General features: G+C 39.8%; 1 long non-coding RNA gene across 1 annotated transcript; it reads right to left on the reverse strand.

Annotated features, from left to right (window-relative positions):
- Positions 1-1,305: 1,305 nt before the first annotated feature.
- On the reverse strand, positions 1,306-2,218 carry LOC140514587 (uncharacterized). Its single transcript, XR_011970725.1, has 2 exons — positions 2,064-2,218; positions 1,306-1,575 (listed from the first exon to the last, which is right to left on the reverse strand). It is a non-coding gene; the product is annotated as an uncharacterized lncRNA (long non-coding RNA).
- Positions 2,219-12,880: the final 10,662 nt, after the last annotated feature.

A 12,880-nucleotide genomic window follows, 5' to 3' on the forward strand; every position in this document is an offset into this window, starting at 1 on the left:
TTTTCATCTTACTCATGTTGCATGGAAGAATTCAAATGAATGGGAGAAACCATGAAAACAAAACAAAAAGTAACACAAGAGAAAATGGTCTGCTTCATTCTGTGATCCAGTTCCATAGTTCTTTCTCTGGATGTGGAAGGGATTTTGCTTCAAGAGTCCACTGGGAATTTTTTAGGTCCTTGCATTGCTGTGAAGGGCTAAGTCTACCAGAAAAATTCCTTGCACACTGTGGTTGTTGCTGTGTACAGTGTTCTCCTGATTCTGCTCCTTTCACTCAATAACAATTCATATAAATCCTTCCAGGCCTCTCCGAAGTCTTCCTGCTCACAATTTCTTATAGCAAAATAGTATTCCATTACGTTCATATACCACAGCTTGTTCAGCCATTCCCCAGTTGATGGGCATTCCCTCGATTTCCAGTTCTTGGCCACCACAAAGAGAGCTGCTATAAATATTTTTGTACATGGGGGACCCTTTCCCATTTTTATGATTTCTTTGGGATACAGTCCTAGAAGCGATATTGCTGAGTCAAAGGGTATGCACAGTTTTGAAGCCCTTTGGGCATATTTCCCAATTGTTCTCCAGAATGCTTGGATCAGCTCACAGCTCCACCAACAATGAACTAGTGTTCCAAGTCTCCCATATCTTCTTCAACATTTATCATCTTCCTTGCCTTTTTTTTCTTTTAAAAGAGATCTCGTTTTTGAGGAACACTCTATTTTAGGCCCATAGAGTAACATATAGGCATATCCTGTATCTTTGCCTGAAAAAAGGTCCTTAAGATAAAAGCTAGGTCATGGAACTGCAAACTTGAGAAAGGCAGCCTAGTTAGTTTGAGGTAGGGAGGGCATAGTAGTCACACCTATCTATATGAAAGATGATGAAATGTAGAATCAAAAAGGCATGGCAACCAATTGACTAAGGGGAGACAGTAAGGGACACAGAAGAATTTTAAATAACCCTTGAGATTTGAGTTTGGAAAACTAAAAGGATTGTAGTTCTATTAATGGCCCTAGAAAAGTGGTAGGTATAGCAAGTTGAGAGGGAAAAGGTCATGAATTCAGTTCTAAACATATCGAATTTATATCATAGGAGGCATATTCAGATGCAATCATTCAGCAAGCAGCTAGAACTGTGGGACTGGAATTCAGGAGCTCCAGTCATGCATGCCTGACGTAGTTTATTCTATGCCTCCAAGTGCATGTTCTGTAAAGTATGTCAAACTCACCATGTTCAAAACAGAGCTAATTCTTTCCCTTAAATGTTAAATGAATGTCTAAAGTTAATAAACTCAAGTTAATGAACTCAAGGTTGAATGTTTTTTTTTCCTCAAATTTTATTTTTAATAAACTACTTAGCTTTTCTGATAGAATTTTTTCTACTTCCTCTTTCTTCACATGACTCTGGGGTGTTCATTGTCTCACCGTAGACAGATAAAACTGCTCCTGAGATAGGTACTCCCAGAGCTTGGCCAAACTTTTCTTGGTTGGGGGTTATCTCCATTCAGTTGTCCAAGGACAATGGCAGCTGGGTATGCTTTTTCTGTTGAGCTTGGGTAGCCAGGCAAACAGAGTCCTTGAATAAAAACAAACAAAACAAACCAAAAAAAAGCAAAAGAAAAACTTATACTCAGAACCATGGAGGCCTGGAGGCAAAAGTCAGAGACAAAGAGTATGTATTGACCCACAGCAAATGACTTAAAGATAAGAATAAAATCAATCCCCAAAGCCCAATGTCAAATTGAAATCAAACATGAGGTTTCATCATCCCAGGTCTGACTATGACAGATCTGACTTTTGCTCAAAAACATCCCAGAGTTTTTAGATAAAATAGGAGAGGATATCTAGGATAAACTATAAACTCTTCTGTTTGACATTTAAAAACTTTTTACTCTCTGGCTATGGTTCCCCTTTAAAGTCTTTATGCATTGCTCTCCTCCTCATAATCTCAATTCCAACCTGACTAGCCTATTTCTTAATACTTGTAGGCTGTGTCCTATTTCCCTCTCTATGACTGTGTACAGAATCTTCCATCTGAAATGGACTCCCCCTGCCCCTACCTACCTTGGAATCCATAGTTTCTTTTAAATCTCAAGTGGTGAGACTTTCTTTGATTCCCTTCAGTTGGTAGTGTCCTGTCCCCCAGATTTCCTCTGCATATGTATTGGAATTATTTTTTACCATACCCCCACGGAGTGCTGAGCCTTGCCTCCAGTTATATTTTTATTTAGTCACACCTATATGTTATTTCCCTTGCAATCTCCTTGACAGCAGGAAGTTTTGTATGCCTTTGTGTCTCTAGCACCTTATAGTGCTTTGAATGTAATAGATGCTAAATGATCATTGGTGGATTTACTGATTGATTCAAAGATTGAGAAAGGAACCTGACAAAGATATCAAATCAAAAGTCATAGCCTCTGTAGTGATTATAAGAGGAAACTGAATGGGGAAGTGTAATAAGATTTCCTTGTTGCAATGATGGCCTGGTTCAGATTATATAAAAGAGTGGACCCAAGCAATCATCATTTTTTCTAGGTTTGTTCTGCAGTATGTGAATAGGAGTAAAGGATGCTAATCATGAAAATAATCCAAGGCTGGAGTCTGGAAAGCAGTGATTGGTGACAAATTAACAGAGCAAGGAATTTGAGAGTAGAAGGGTGTTTATAGTCAAACTAATTCACCAAAGGTTTGAGATGGAGGAGAGAATCTCCAGTAAAGGGAGGATGAGGCCTAGTAGGATTGAAATGCATGGTGAAAAAGAAAAACCAGATAAGTGATTATAGATAAGCTTAGGTGAAGACAAGATGATAAAAGTTTATATTCAAATAAAAGAATTTCATAGTTCATGAGGGTAGAGCACTTAGAGGACAGAATGAAAAGTATGCCATTTCTATTGTATAGCTGAGTTGGAGTGGAGGAGTAGGTCATAGTAATTGAGTAGAAATAGGCACTGGGAAGTTAGAGTGTTTGAAGGAGCACCAACATATATATGTTGACGTCCCCTACTATGAGGATGGGAATTGGAGTGGAGAGAAAGACTGTGAGTCAGTCCTTGAGAAAGGAAGGATTAGGTACTTGGAGATCATAAGATGATATGACAGCCAACAGATAGATTAGATGATAAATGTGGCTAGTAAGAACCTAAAAGGCAGAGAGTTTACTCTGATGATGGTAGGACAGGTGTGGAATAGGGAATGAGAAGCAAGGAGTACTACTGCCCTACCACAACCAGTAATTCAGGAGTGAGTATGAGAGAAAGTACAACCAGTGCTAGAAAGAATTTCTAATAGTACAGTGCCATCAGGAGGGGGCCAGGTCTCAGTGACTCCCAGAAGACAGAATGAGAAAGAAAAAGTTTCAAGGTGGAAAGAAGTATGTTAATTGTGGAGCAGTCTTTTGAGAAAACACAGGATGGGATGGACAGATCTGTAATGGGACACACTGAGAGAGGTGGTAATAGATAAGATTGGGAGTAAGGGCACAGGCATTTGGGGATGGGGAACAGAGTTTGAACACTGGCCACCAGAGATTCTAGCATTTGATAATATAAGTGTATGACTGGATGAGAGAATGGTTAAGCATTGAGGAATGAGTCTAGGCAGGTGCCAGTATTTTGAACTTGATTCATTTAGGGAAGCATTTGGTTACAGTGCTTAAGGCCCTCCCTTGAGGTCCAATCTTGTTTTTTGGGGGAAACTGTGGAAGATTATCCATAGGACAAAGAATGATTCTACGACTGGATTTCCCTTGTTGTTTCCTTTGCTGTTATTGTGTTATTACAGATTTTTGCTATTTAAATTTGTGGTTCCTTTCTGGTCTTTTTGATCCTTTCTTTTTGTACCTTTTCTCCCTCCCCTCCTATTTTGTCTCATCTATCTCAACTTTATCTCCTTGAGTCAAGCCATATTCATTCTGACCACATTTATTTTCTTTCCCATTCTCTTAGTCACATGGTAGAATGAGTGTTAGTTCTTGAACTCAAACTTCACTTCCTTTACTTACCCTCTGTGTGATGTTAGGCCAGTCATTTATCCATCCTTGGGCCGCACAGAATGTTTATCTATAAAAGAAGAGAATGGGATTAAATTGGAAGTGTCAGACTCAGGGCCTGAGCAGGGAGTGCCCCAAACAGATTAAAATGTAATTGGAAGATGTTTAAGAAAATAACTAAAAAATATAATACAATATAGGTAATGTGGATTTGTGCGTTTCTTAGTAAATATGCATTCGTTGATCTCCAAGATAGAGATAATTTAATTTGATGGTATCAAACTCAACACATATTTACTAGGATAACAACATGAGTTTTCACAAAGACTAGAGATATTTGCCTTTCTTCAAGACAGATCCAAGTTGTTCAGTCATAATGGTCTCTGAGATCTCATTTGGGGTTTTCTACGTGAAGACACTGGAGTGGTTGGCCATTTCCTTTTCCAGCTCATTTTATCGATGAGGAAACTGAGGCAAACAGGGTTTTGTCCAGGGTCACACATAGTTACTCTCTATCTGAGGTTGGATTTGAACCCAGAAAGCAGAATCTTTCTGACTACAGGCCCAGCACTCTATTCATTGCTCTACTTAGCTGCCCCCAAACTCATGTGGGCACACATAATTGGTATGGGCACAACATAATGCAGCCCACATACATATAGTTCAGGTAACTTAGAGATAAAAGGAGAGGACATGGTGGAATACTTCATTCCAAAAAGCAAACATTCTAGGCTTAAAAACAAAAATAACTTGCCTTGGATAGCTGAGTATAGTAATATAGCAGATCTTTAATGGAAACAAAAGCAAATTGCTTGGCAGAGAAATATATTAAGCTCAGCAGATAAACAAACTAGATGGTGAAGGGAGGTAGCAGCCACAACTGAAACAAACGAAACACCACAGTTATTTGACCACAAAATTCCTGATCCTGAAGGCGGCAATACAAAGGAGAGGGAAACGAAAAAGTAGATTCTGAGGGATTGTCTTACATCATTTTTTAAAAACAATTGGGAAATAACCCAACAAATTGTGGTATATGAATATAATGTAACAGTACTATGCAGTAAGGGAGGATGAAGGAAGTCATTTCAGAGAATCTTGGGGAATACTCATTGGCAAAAGTGAAATGAGTAGGGACAGGGAACAAAACCACACAAGGACAGTGATGTTAAAAATGCAGCTTTGAAAGTTTTAACAATTCTGATCAAAGAAAGGGCAAATGGCAGGGCAGCAATGGAGTGGAGTGGGCTTGGATTGGCTGTCAAGTTAGAAAATCTGTGTGTGTGTGTGTGTGTGTGTGTGTGTGTGTGTGTGTGTGTGGTGTGTATGTGTGTGAGTATGTGTGCATATATGTGTCTGTGTATGTGTGTGCATGTGTGTGTGTATGTGTGCGTCTCTGTGTGTGTATGTGCGTGCATGTGTGTATGTGTATGTCTGTGTCTGTGTGTCTGTGTGTGAGTGTGTATATGTATGTGTCTGCGTCTGTGTGTGCATGTGTGCTACTCCCCCCCGCCCCCCCCCCCCCCCCCCGAGAATGGCAGACCTTTCCTGGAAGTTAAATCATCTCTAAGCTGAAGCCATGGATCCAACTCCATTGGAACAGTATGATAAGAGCAAATTAAGAGGAGAGAGACCAAGGTTCCTTCCCAGTTCTAGGGCCTGCTGAATTCTAAATCTGCAAGAGGTACAGCAGAGACACTAGGTGAAGGGAGATAGATAGCCCTAGCATGGGACTGGGCATCGAGGATTAGGAGGAGGGAGGTAGCAATATGGATGCCTTTGTGTGAAAGGGATGAAGAGTCAGAAAACAAGAGTGGCCAAGGGTGAGAAATACTGTCATTATAGTGAAAGGATGTAAAAAGGGAGGTGGAGAGAAAAGGAGGGAGCTGATACTTTTTAAGGGGATCTCCTCAATCCCATAGTACATGGGGATTGCTAGAGCTGGGGGTGTAGGGAACTGGTAGTTTTACATCCCGGTTAGAGTAGAAAAACTCCTTCTAGAGCCAAAGGTTCTAAGTAGAGCTGGAACAAAATACCTTTACACTTCAGGAAAGGCTGGAAGGTTAGTCACCACATCAGCCTCCCAGCTTCCATGTATTACTGCCCAGTATCACATGAAACTTGCCACCACAAAATGAGTAGCTATATGACATGAATAAGAGAATTTCTCAGCACTAGAAAAAATGTGCATTTATAAAGAGAAATATTAAGAATATTAAGAAGTGTCTTTTATTGTACTCCTCTGAATGTTACAGCTTGAGTAATAGTTTAATTTGCCTTCCCCTTGTCCCAGCTTTGGTTTTTAAGATCCTCCGACTTGGTTGGGTGTAGTGCTAGGGTCACTGTGCCTGTGATTTCTCTGGATAAAGAGAGATAAAGAGAGGAATAAAGTTTACTTCTCTGAGCAAATCTCTCTCTATCCCACCTACAAATTCCTGCATCAAGCCAAGATTCAATACATTTGATAGAGGATTTGCTAGACTAGGAGAGTGGGTGGGTAGAGGGTGGAATCTGGAGAGAAAAGATGGAAAATGAATAGATGAGTGGCTGTTAAATGTAACTGAGTACAGATGAGATGAAGCCAATGTGGGAACAAGTTAAAAATGGAGATATAGGGGAGAGGGTTTAAGCTATAAAAGTATGAGGAGCTAGTGTCTCAGAAGTGACAGCTTTCCACTTTCTTCTTCTAGCCATCATCCTCTTTTCCCTCAAGGCAAGATGTCTCATGCTGTGATATGGCCCTTGTGCTTCCTTTTGGAAGACTAACCCTCCCAGGCTGACAACTTCTGGAAGCATCATGTGAATTACTTCAAGAACAAATTCCCACCAGAATTATATCCATGCTTCAGCAGATGGAGCTGCTTGAAGATGATCAACACAAACCTCACAATATTTTCATCTAAGATAATTCTATTAACATTAAAAGAAATTTCATAATGTTCCTGGACCCTGCAAAAATGGTCACAGGCATTGTCACCAAAGCATCCTGATCAAGGTCATTGAATGTCTTACCTTGCCAGATACCTTTCTCCTTTCCTGTAAATACAGGGTGCTGGACCAGGAATGAAGAATCATGGTAATTTGTTTGAAGGGATGTCCTGTCCACTTAGCCATACTCATCCCTTCTCCCTAGACTTTCACATGGAGCCCTCACCTACCTATAAGGAATTTTCCTTTGTTTTTACTACTTTCTTAAGTGCCTGGTACCCATGTTTCCCAGCCCTCTCCCCACCCTCTTGATTTTTCACATTTTCTTTGATTCTGACTGTATGTAATAATAGGCAGAGACTATTCCACTTTTCTATGTCTCTAGCATGAATGAAATATCTAGCGCATAGTAGGCACTTAAAATAAGTTTGATAATTGCTTGACTGATGCGGAAGCTATCTAATTTTTAAGGGGGACTTTGATTAAAAAACTCAGGCAGGAATAAGAAGGAAGAGGATGGCAACTGTTGGAGCCTTAACGCTAGTGTCTCCACTTCATCCTACATATATTTTGTTTGCGCATAGTTGTTTGAACAGATCATGAAGTCCTTGCAAGGAGAGTCTGCTTTTTGCTCTTTGAAATGTCAGTACCTAGAACAATGCCTTAAACATCATAGGTTTTTAATGAACGCTTATTTTCTTGGCTTAATTACTGGAGATAAGAGGGCAAAAGGAATCCCTACCCTCAAGAAATTTACAGTCTCATGGGAGAGACAATATGCAAACATTCCATCTATCATCTATCTATCTATCTATCTATCTATCTATCTATCTATCTATCTATCTATCTATCTATCTATCTACCATCTATCTATCTATCTATCTATCTATCTATCTATCTATCTATCTATCTATCTATCTATGTATCTATCTATCTACATATCATCGTGGCCTAAATTGATGGCAATGTCAGAGGAATGAAGGGATGTATTTGAGATATGTTGCAAAGGTGAAATTATCAGGCCTTGGGAATAGATTGGATATGGGGGTTGGGAGAGTGGAAGAGCATGATGAGAGAGATAGTGAGGAGTCAAGAATGACACCTAGATTTCAAGCCTGAGGGACTGGGAGGATGATATTGTCCTCTGTTACCATAGGGAAGGTAGGAGGTGGGGAGGATTTAGGAAGAAAGATAATGAGTTTGATTTTGGAGAAGTTGAGTTTAAAATGTCTACTGGACATCCAGGTCAAGATATTTGAAAGGCAATTAGAGATGTGAGATTGGAGATCAGCAAAGAAGTGGGGGCATGATAGCTAGATTTGAGAATTGTCATTCATACACATGGTAATTAAATCTGTGAGAACTGATGAAAGTACCAAGTGAAGTAGTACAGAGGAAGAAGAGAAAAGGACCTTAAGGGACACTTTCAGCTAGAAGGCGTGATCTGAAGGAGGATCTAACAAAGTAGAATCTTAATGCAAAAGGCATATGTGCCAGGTTACAGACATTTTGGACAAATATCAGAGAAGAGCATATTGAAGGCTTGGCAGGTAAAGTCTTCTCCCCTTGCAGGTTTAGAACTGCCCTACCTTGTACCACTCTCACCATCTTTTTATCATTTGCTAAAATGTCCTTTAATTAGGGAAGAAACCTCCTTGAACTGCAGTTAATATCCACAAAACAGAAATGTCAGTTCAGCAGACCTTACTTTGCTGGGAAACTGAGCAGGTAAGGAGTTCCTATTTCAGACTGCAAAGAGGTACTTTTGCTCCCTTTCCTGAGGTAACTTCTAGGCTCTGAGGGCTATGGAAATAGTATGTAATTAGAAGATATGTCCAGAGTCACTTTAAATGTATTTTAAGACACTGTAACTATGTTATCCACCACGTCTTTGAACCCATTAGGCTACCTTTCCCAGGGGTCTGACTTTTATTTCCATGGACCAGGCTCTGTTTCTGCAGACCTAATGGTCACATCTCAGGTTTTTTTTTTCACCTAAAGATCTCTTTCCACCCAATTAACAGGGATACCTGGTGGTTTAAAGACATTTCAAGGTTGGTTCATTGTTATTTGCTATGGTTAGTTGTTTCAGTGTTGCTCATAGAGATGAATGAAGCTGTTTTAAACAGTACTGGGTAATGAATGCAAGTACAGGACGTCTTCAAGCAGAAAACTCTAAGCTAAGAAGAAAAATGAATGAAATTTAGAACTTCTCTGAATCTCATACAAGAATGGTAAGAACACTTGAGTGGAAATTGGAAGCCAAAATGATGAAAGAGGAAAATGACTAACATGAGCTTGAATTGGTGATACAACAAGAGGAACAGAATCTTGAATTGATGAATGAGAGGGTTGTGAAGGCAAAAAATCAAGTTACAAAACTGAAGTAGGAAATAAATGTGCTCCAGGCTCAGCTTATCAATCGGAGAAGAGACAATGAAGCCCTGTGGTCTGGTTGATGTGCCAGTTTGACAGTAGGTAAACAAAACACAGACGGTTGTCTTGAAAAATCTCCAACTCCAACTCCAAATCTCCATTGTCACGAACAATGCTCATAGTTAGATAAAGCAGTTGCTTTCTGTCTTGTTGCTGAAATTCTTAAATCTATAGACAGAATTTCAGAAATTAGAAAAGAGCCTTGACCAACTGCTGAAATGTCTTCTAGTTGAAAGCTCTGCCTAAATGCTGCAATCACTTCTCGCTTTACTCGGAGAATACAATTGTGTCGTTAAATATATAACCATCTTCCTCAGTACTCATCATGAAATACAAATAAAATTACCTAACACAAGGTTATCAGCCTTAGAACTCAGTTGGGTACAACTGTTGGACTTGAGATGGGTCTACAGTTGACATGAACTCTTTTAGGTGAACTGTCATGTTTCACAAATTCTAATAAACAAAGACTGTCTTACCAACAGTTCAAAAGGGGAAAATCAATCTATTTCTAAACATGAAAATGAGTTCTGGAATAAATATTTCTTTCTATTGTCTGTTGAAGTATTTCCTGGATATTAATTGCAAGATGAACCTAATTTGAGTGTCTCTTGTTAACACTCCTTTAAAGGAAAAAAAAGATAAAAATTATAACACAAAAATATATGTAAGAGAGACAACTGACTTTGGCCCAGGATATCTCTTAAATATCTCGCAATGTTTCTAAAAACTTGAAGGTTCATGCTTGTATCTTCAAGGAATATAGTTTAAAAACATAGATAGGTATACATATACAGGTAGAAGTAACAATTACCACTTAAAGTGTTACAATTCATAACTGAACTGTTAAGGACCAATGAGCTGTTCTTCTAAGTTTTCTACAGGAATTGTTCAGTTAATATTCCATAATGTCAAACTCATTAGGTGTACTTTTTTACCAGGTTTCTTAATATTTAAATGGCAATTCTTCTGCTGGGGCATATTGCTAAGCTTTTCAAATGACATTTTATGCAGCAAAATTTAGGATGCAATGGTTTAAGACATTTCCAGGTTGGCATGGAAACATTCCATCCTGTGCCTGTCCAGAACTTTTCTATGATGTGGATAAGGGCACTAAAATTCTATAGGTCTTTTGTTGTTTGATGTAAACTAAAAAAATTGTAGTCCCCCCTCCCCCCAAACAAACTATTAACAAATAACAGGCAAGGTTTTCTTTTTTCTGATTGTATGGGTCAGAAAATAGTCCATAACTGAATATAGTCTGTCCTTCAAAAGTGTCATCCTTTGTAAAGGGGGAAAAATTTATAAAGACCCAAAATGACATGATCATCAATCCCATAAAAGATTTAGACAATTCAGATTGTAAGGACAGGAACTTTGTGGCACTGACAGGATGGTGGGCAAAATCCTCCAACTCACTGTTTCCCCTTTACTGTTGCCAAGTGCTTCCTTGAGTTTTATGGCATCTCCAAGGTGATTTGCATGACTCTGGCACTAGTTGACAGGGGAATGATGGTCCCTGAAAATAACTCAGCTCCTTTAAGAGTCGTAATTTAGAGTTGTAGCATCTTGGGTAACTTTATTTTGAGAAGCAGCAAAGACATCTTGATAGAGGACAGTCATCTTGGTAGAGGGTCAGCAATTCTTTCAGTCCTGTCATGCACCTGAAGCATCTCTCCTTAAAGTCCCCTCAAATCCAGCCATTCTAGGGGAAGTGGCAGAGTAGAAAATGATGTGAAGTGGGAGTTCCTTGGGAAAGTGAGCTTTGAGAGAGGGTCACTATGGACATGGGACGCTTGGAGAGGCTAATTAAGCCTGTTTAGTTGAGGGCTCAGTTATAATGTCTGGGATAGACCATTAGAGGCCTTCTATGGGGAGTGTGTACTTTACCACCATGTTGGCATTCTGAGACAAAGCTTCTAGTTGCTTTACTCTAACACATCCAGTAGAGAAGCTTGGTGCATTTTCATCTGAAAGGTAGAGAGGAATGTCTTCTTAAACATTTGAGGAGCCTTTTGCATGCTACTGTGCGTATAATACAAGACTATGAACTGATGCACAGTGAGTAATATGTACAGTAACTACAACAATGTAAATGGAAAGAACAGTACAGCACTAAAATCCAAAAGTCAATGTGAGAAAATTATAACGATCAAGTGGGACCTGAATGAAGAGATGGGAAGGGACCTTCCCAACGTACCCCTGGGGAGACGTGGGAATTTTGGGGGTGTTACACCTTGCACATGTTTTCAGATGTTTTCAATGTGTCGATTAGTAATGCTAATTTCTTTTCCTTTCAAAGAAATTCCCACTATTTGAGGTCTGTCAGGCAGGGGGAGGGGGAAGAATATATGGGATACTATGGTGATGTAAGAAACAGAAAACATCAATAAAAGTTATTTTAAAACAACATCAAAATGAAATCCTTTCGTTTAATAGCCCCACTCCCTTCCCCACACCCACTGAAGGCAAGCTGGCTTTGAGGAAAATGTCCTACTAGCAGCTATCAGATCCAGCAGATGGCAATAGTGTCTTGGCAGACAAAGAGCCCCAGCAGAAGATGACAGCCAACTTATAAACATTTTCTAGCACCTACTTTGTGTTGTGTGTTCGTCCTTCGTTGCTGAAGAAGACCATGCCATCAGAGAAATGATGACATGACTTGCACTTGACTTTGTTTTGAGTGAGGGAGGGCTGTGCAAGGTCACCAGCCTAACTTCTCCTCAGAGCCATCTGAATCTAGTGACCAGATATTCATCAGGATGACTGGAGATGACCCAGGATGAGGCAATTGGGGTTAAGTGGCTTGCTCAGGGTCACACAGCTAGTGAGTGTCAAGTATCTGAGGTGAGATTTGAACTCAGGTCCTCCTGACTCCTGCACTGGTCCTCTACTCACTGCACAACCTAGTTGCTCACAGATAAATATGTACAAACAAACTATATACAAGATAAATAGGAAATGATTAAGAGAAGAAAGGAACTGGAATTAGGAGGGATTGAGAAAGGCTTCCTAAAAAAGATGGATGTGAGACAAAGTCAAGATGGTGAAGTAAAGGCAGACACTTGCCTTAGGTCTCCCCACACCCCTGTTAATACCTTTAAATAATGACTCTAAACAAATTCTAGAGCGGCAAAACCCACAAAAAGATGAAATGAAACAATTTTCCAGCCCAAGACAACTTAAAAGGTTGACAGGAAAGGTCTATTGCATCAAGGTGAGAGAGGAATGCAGTCCTTCCCAGACCTTGACCCAGCAAACCAGAAATAGAATTAGAGTCATTGTGATTGTCAGTGGCAGCAGGGTTGACTTCCAAACTTCACAGCCCACAGACTTTAAGGGGATTGAACGACTTGTCAGAAGGGATCTCTTTGCTACCAGAGGCAGGACACTGTTGCTTTACCCATAATTGGATGTGGATTTAGGTCCTGGTTGGTAGCTCCAGGGTGAGGAAAAACATTAGTACACCAGAATTTGTGGCCACAGTGGAGAGGGACCCTCTTCACAGTTCCAGGGCAGAAAAGAGT

Source organism: Notamacropus eugenii, chromosome 7 (assembly GCF_028372415.1).
Source record: "Notamacropus eugenii isolate mMacEug1 chromosome 7, mMacEug1.pri_v2, whole genome shotgun sequence".
In the NCBI taxonomy this organism is placed as follows: Eukaryota; Metazoa; Chordata; class Mammalia; order Diprotodontia; family Macropodidae; genus Notamacropus; species Notamacropus eugenii.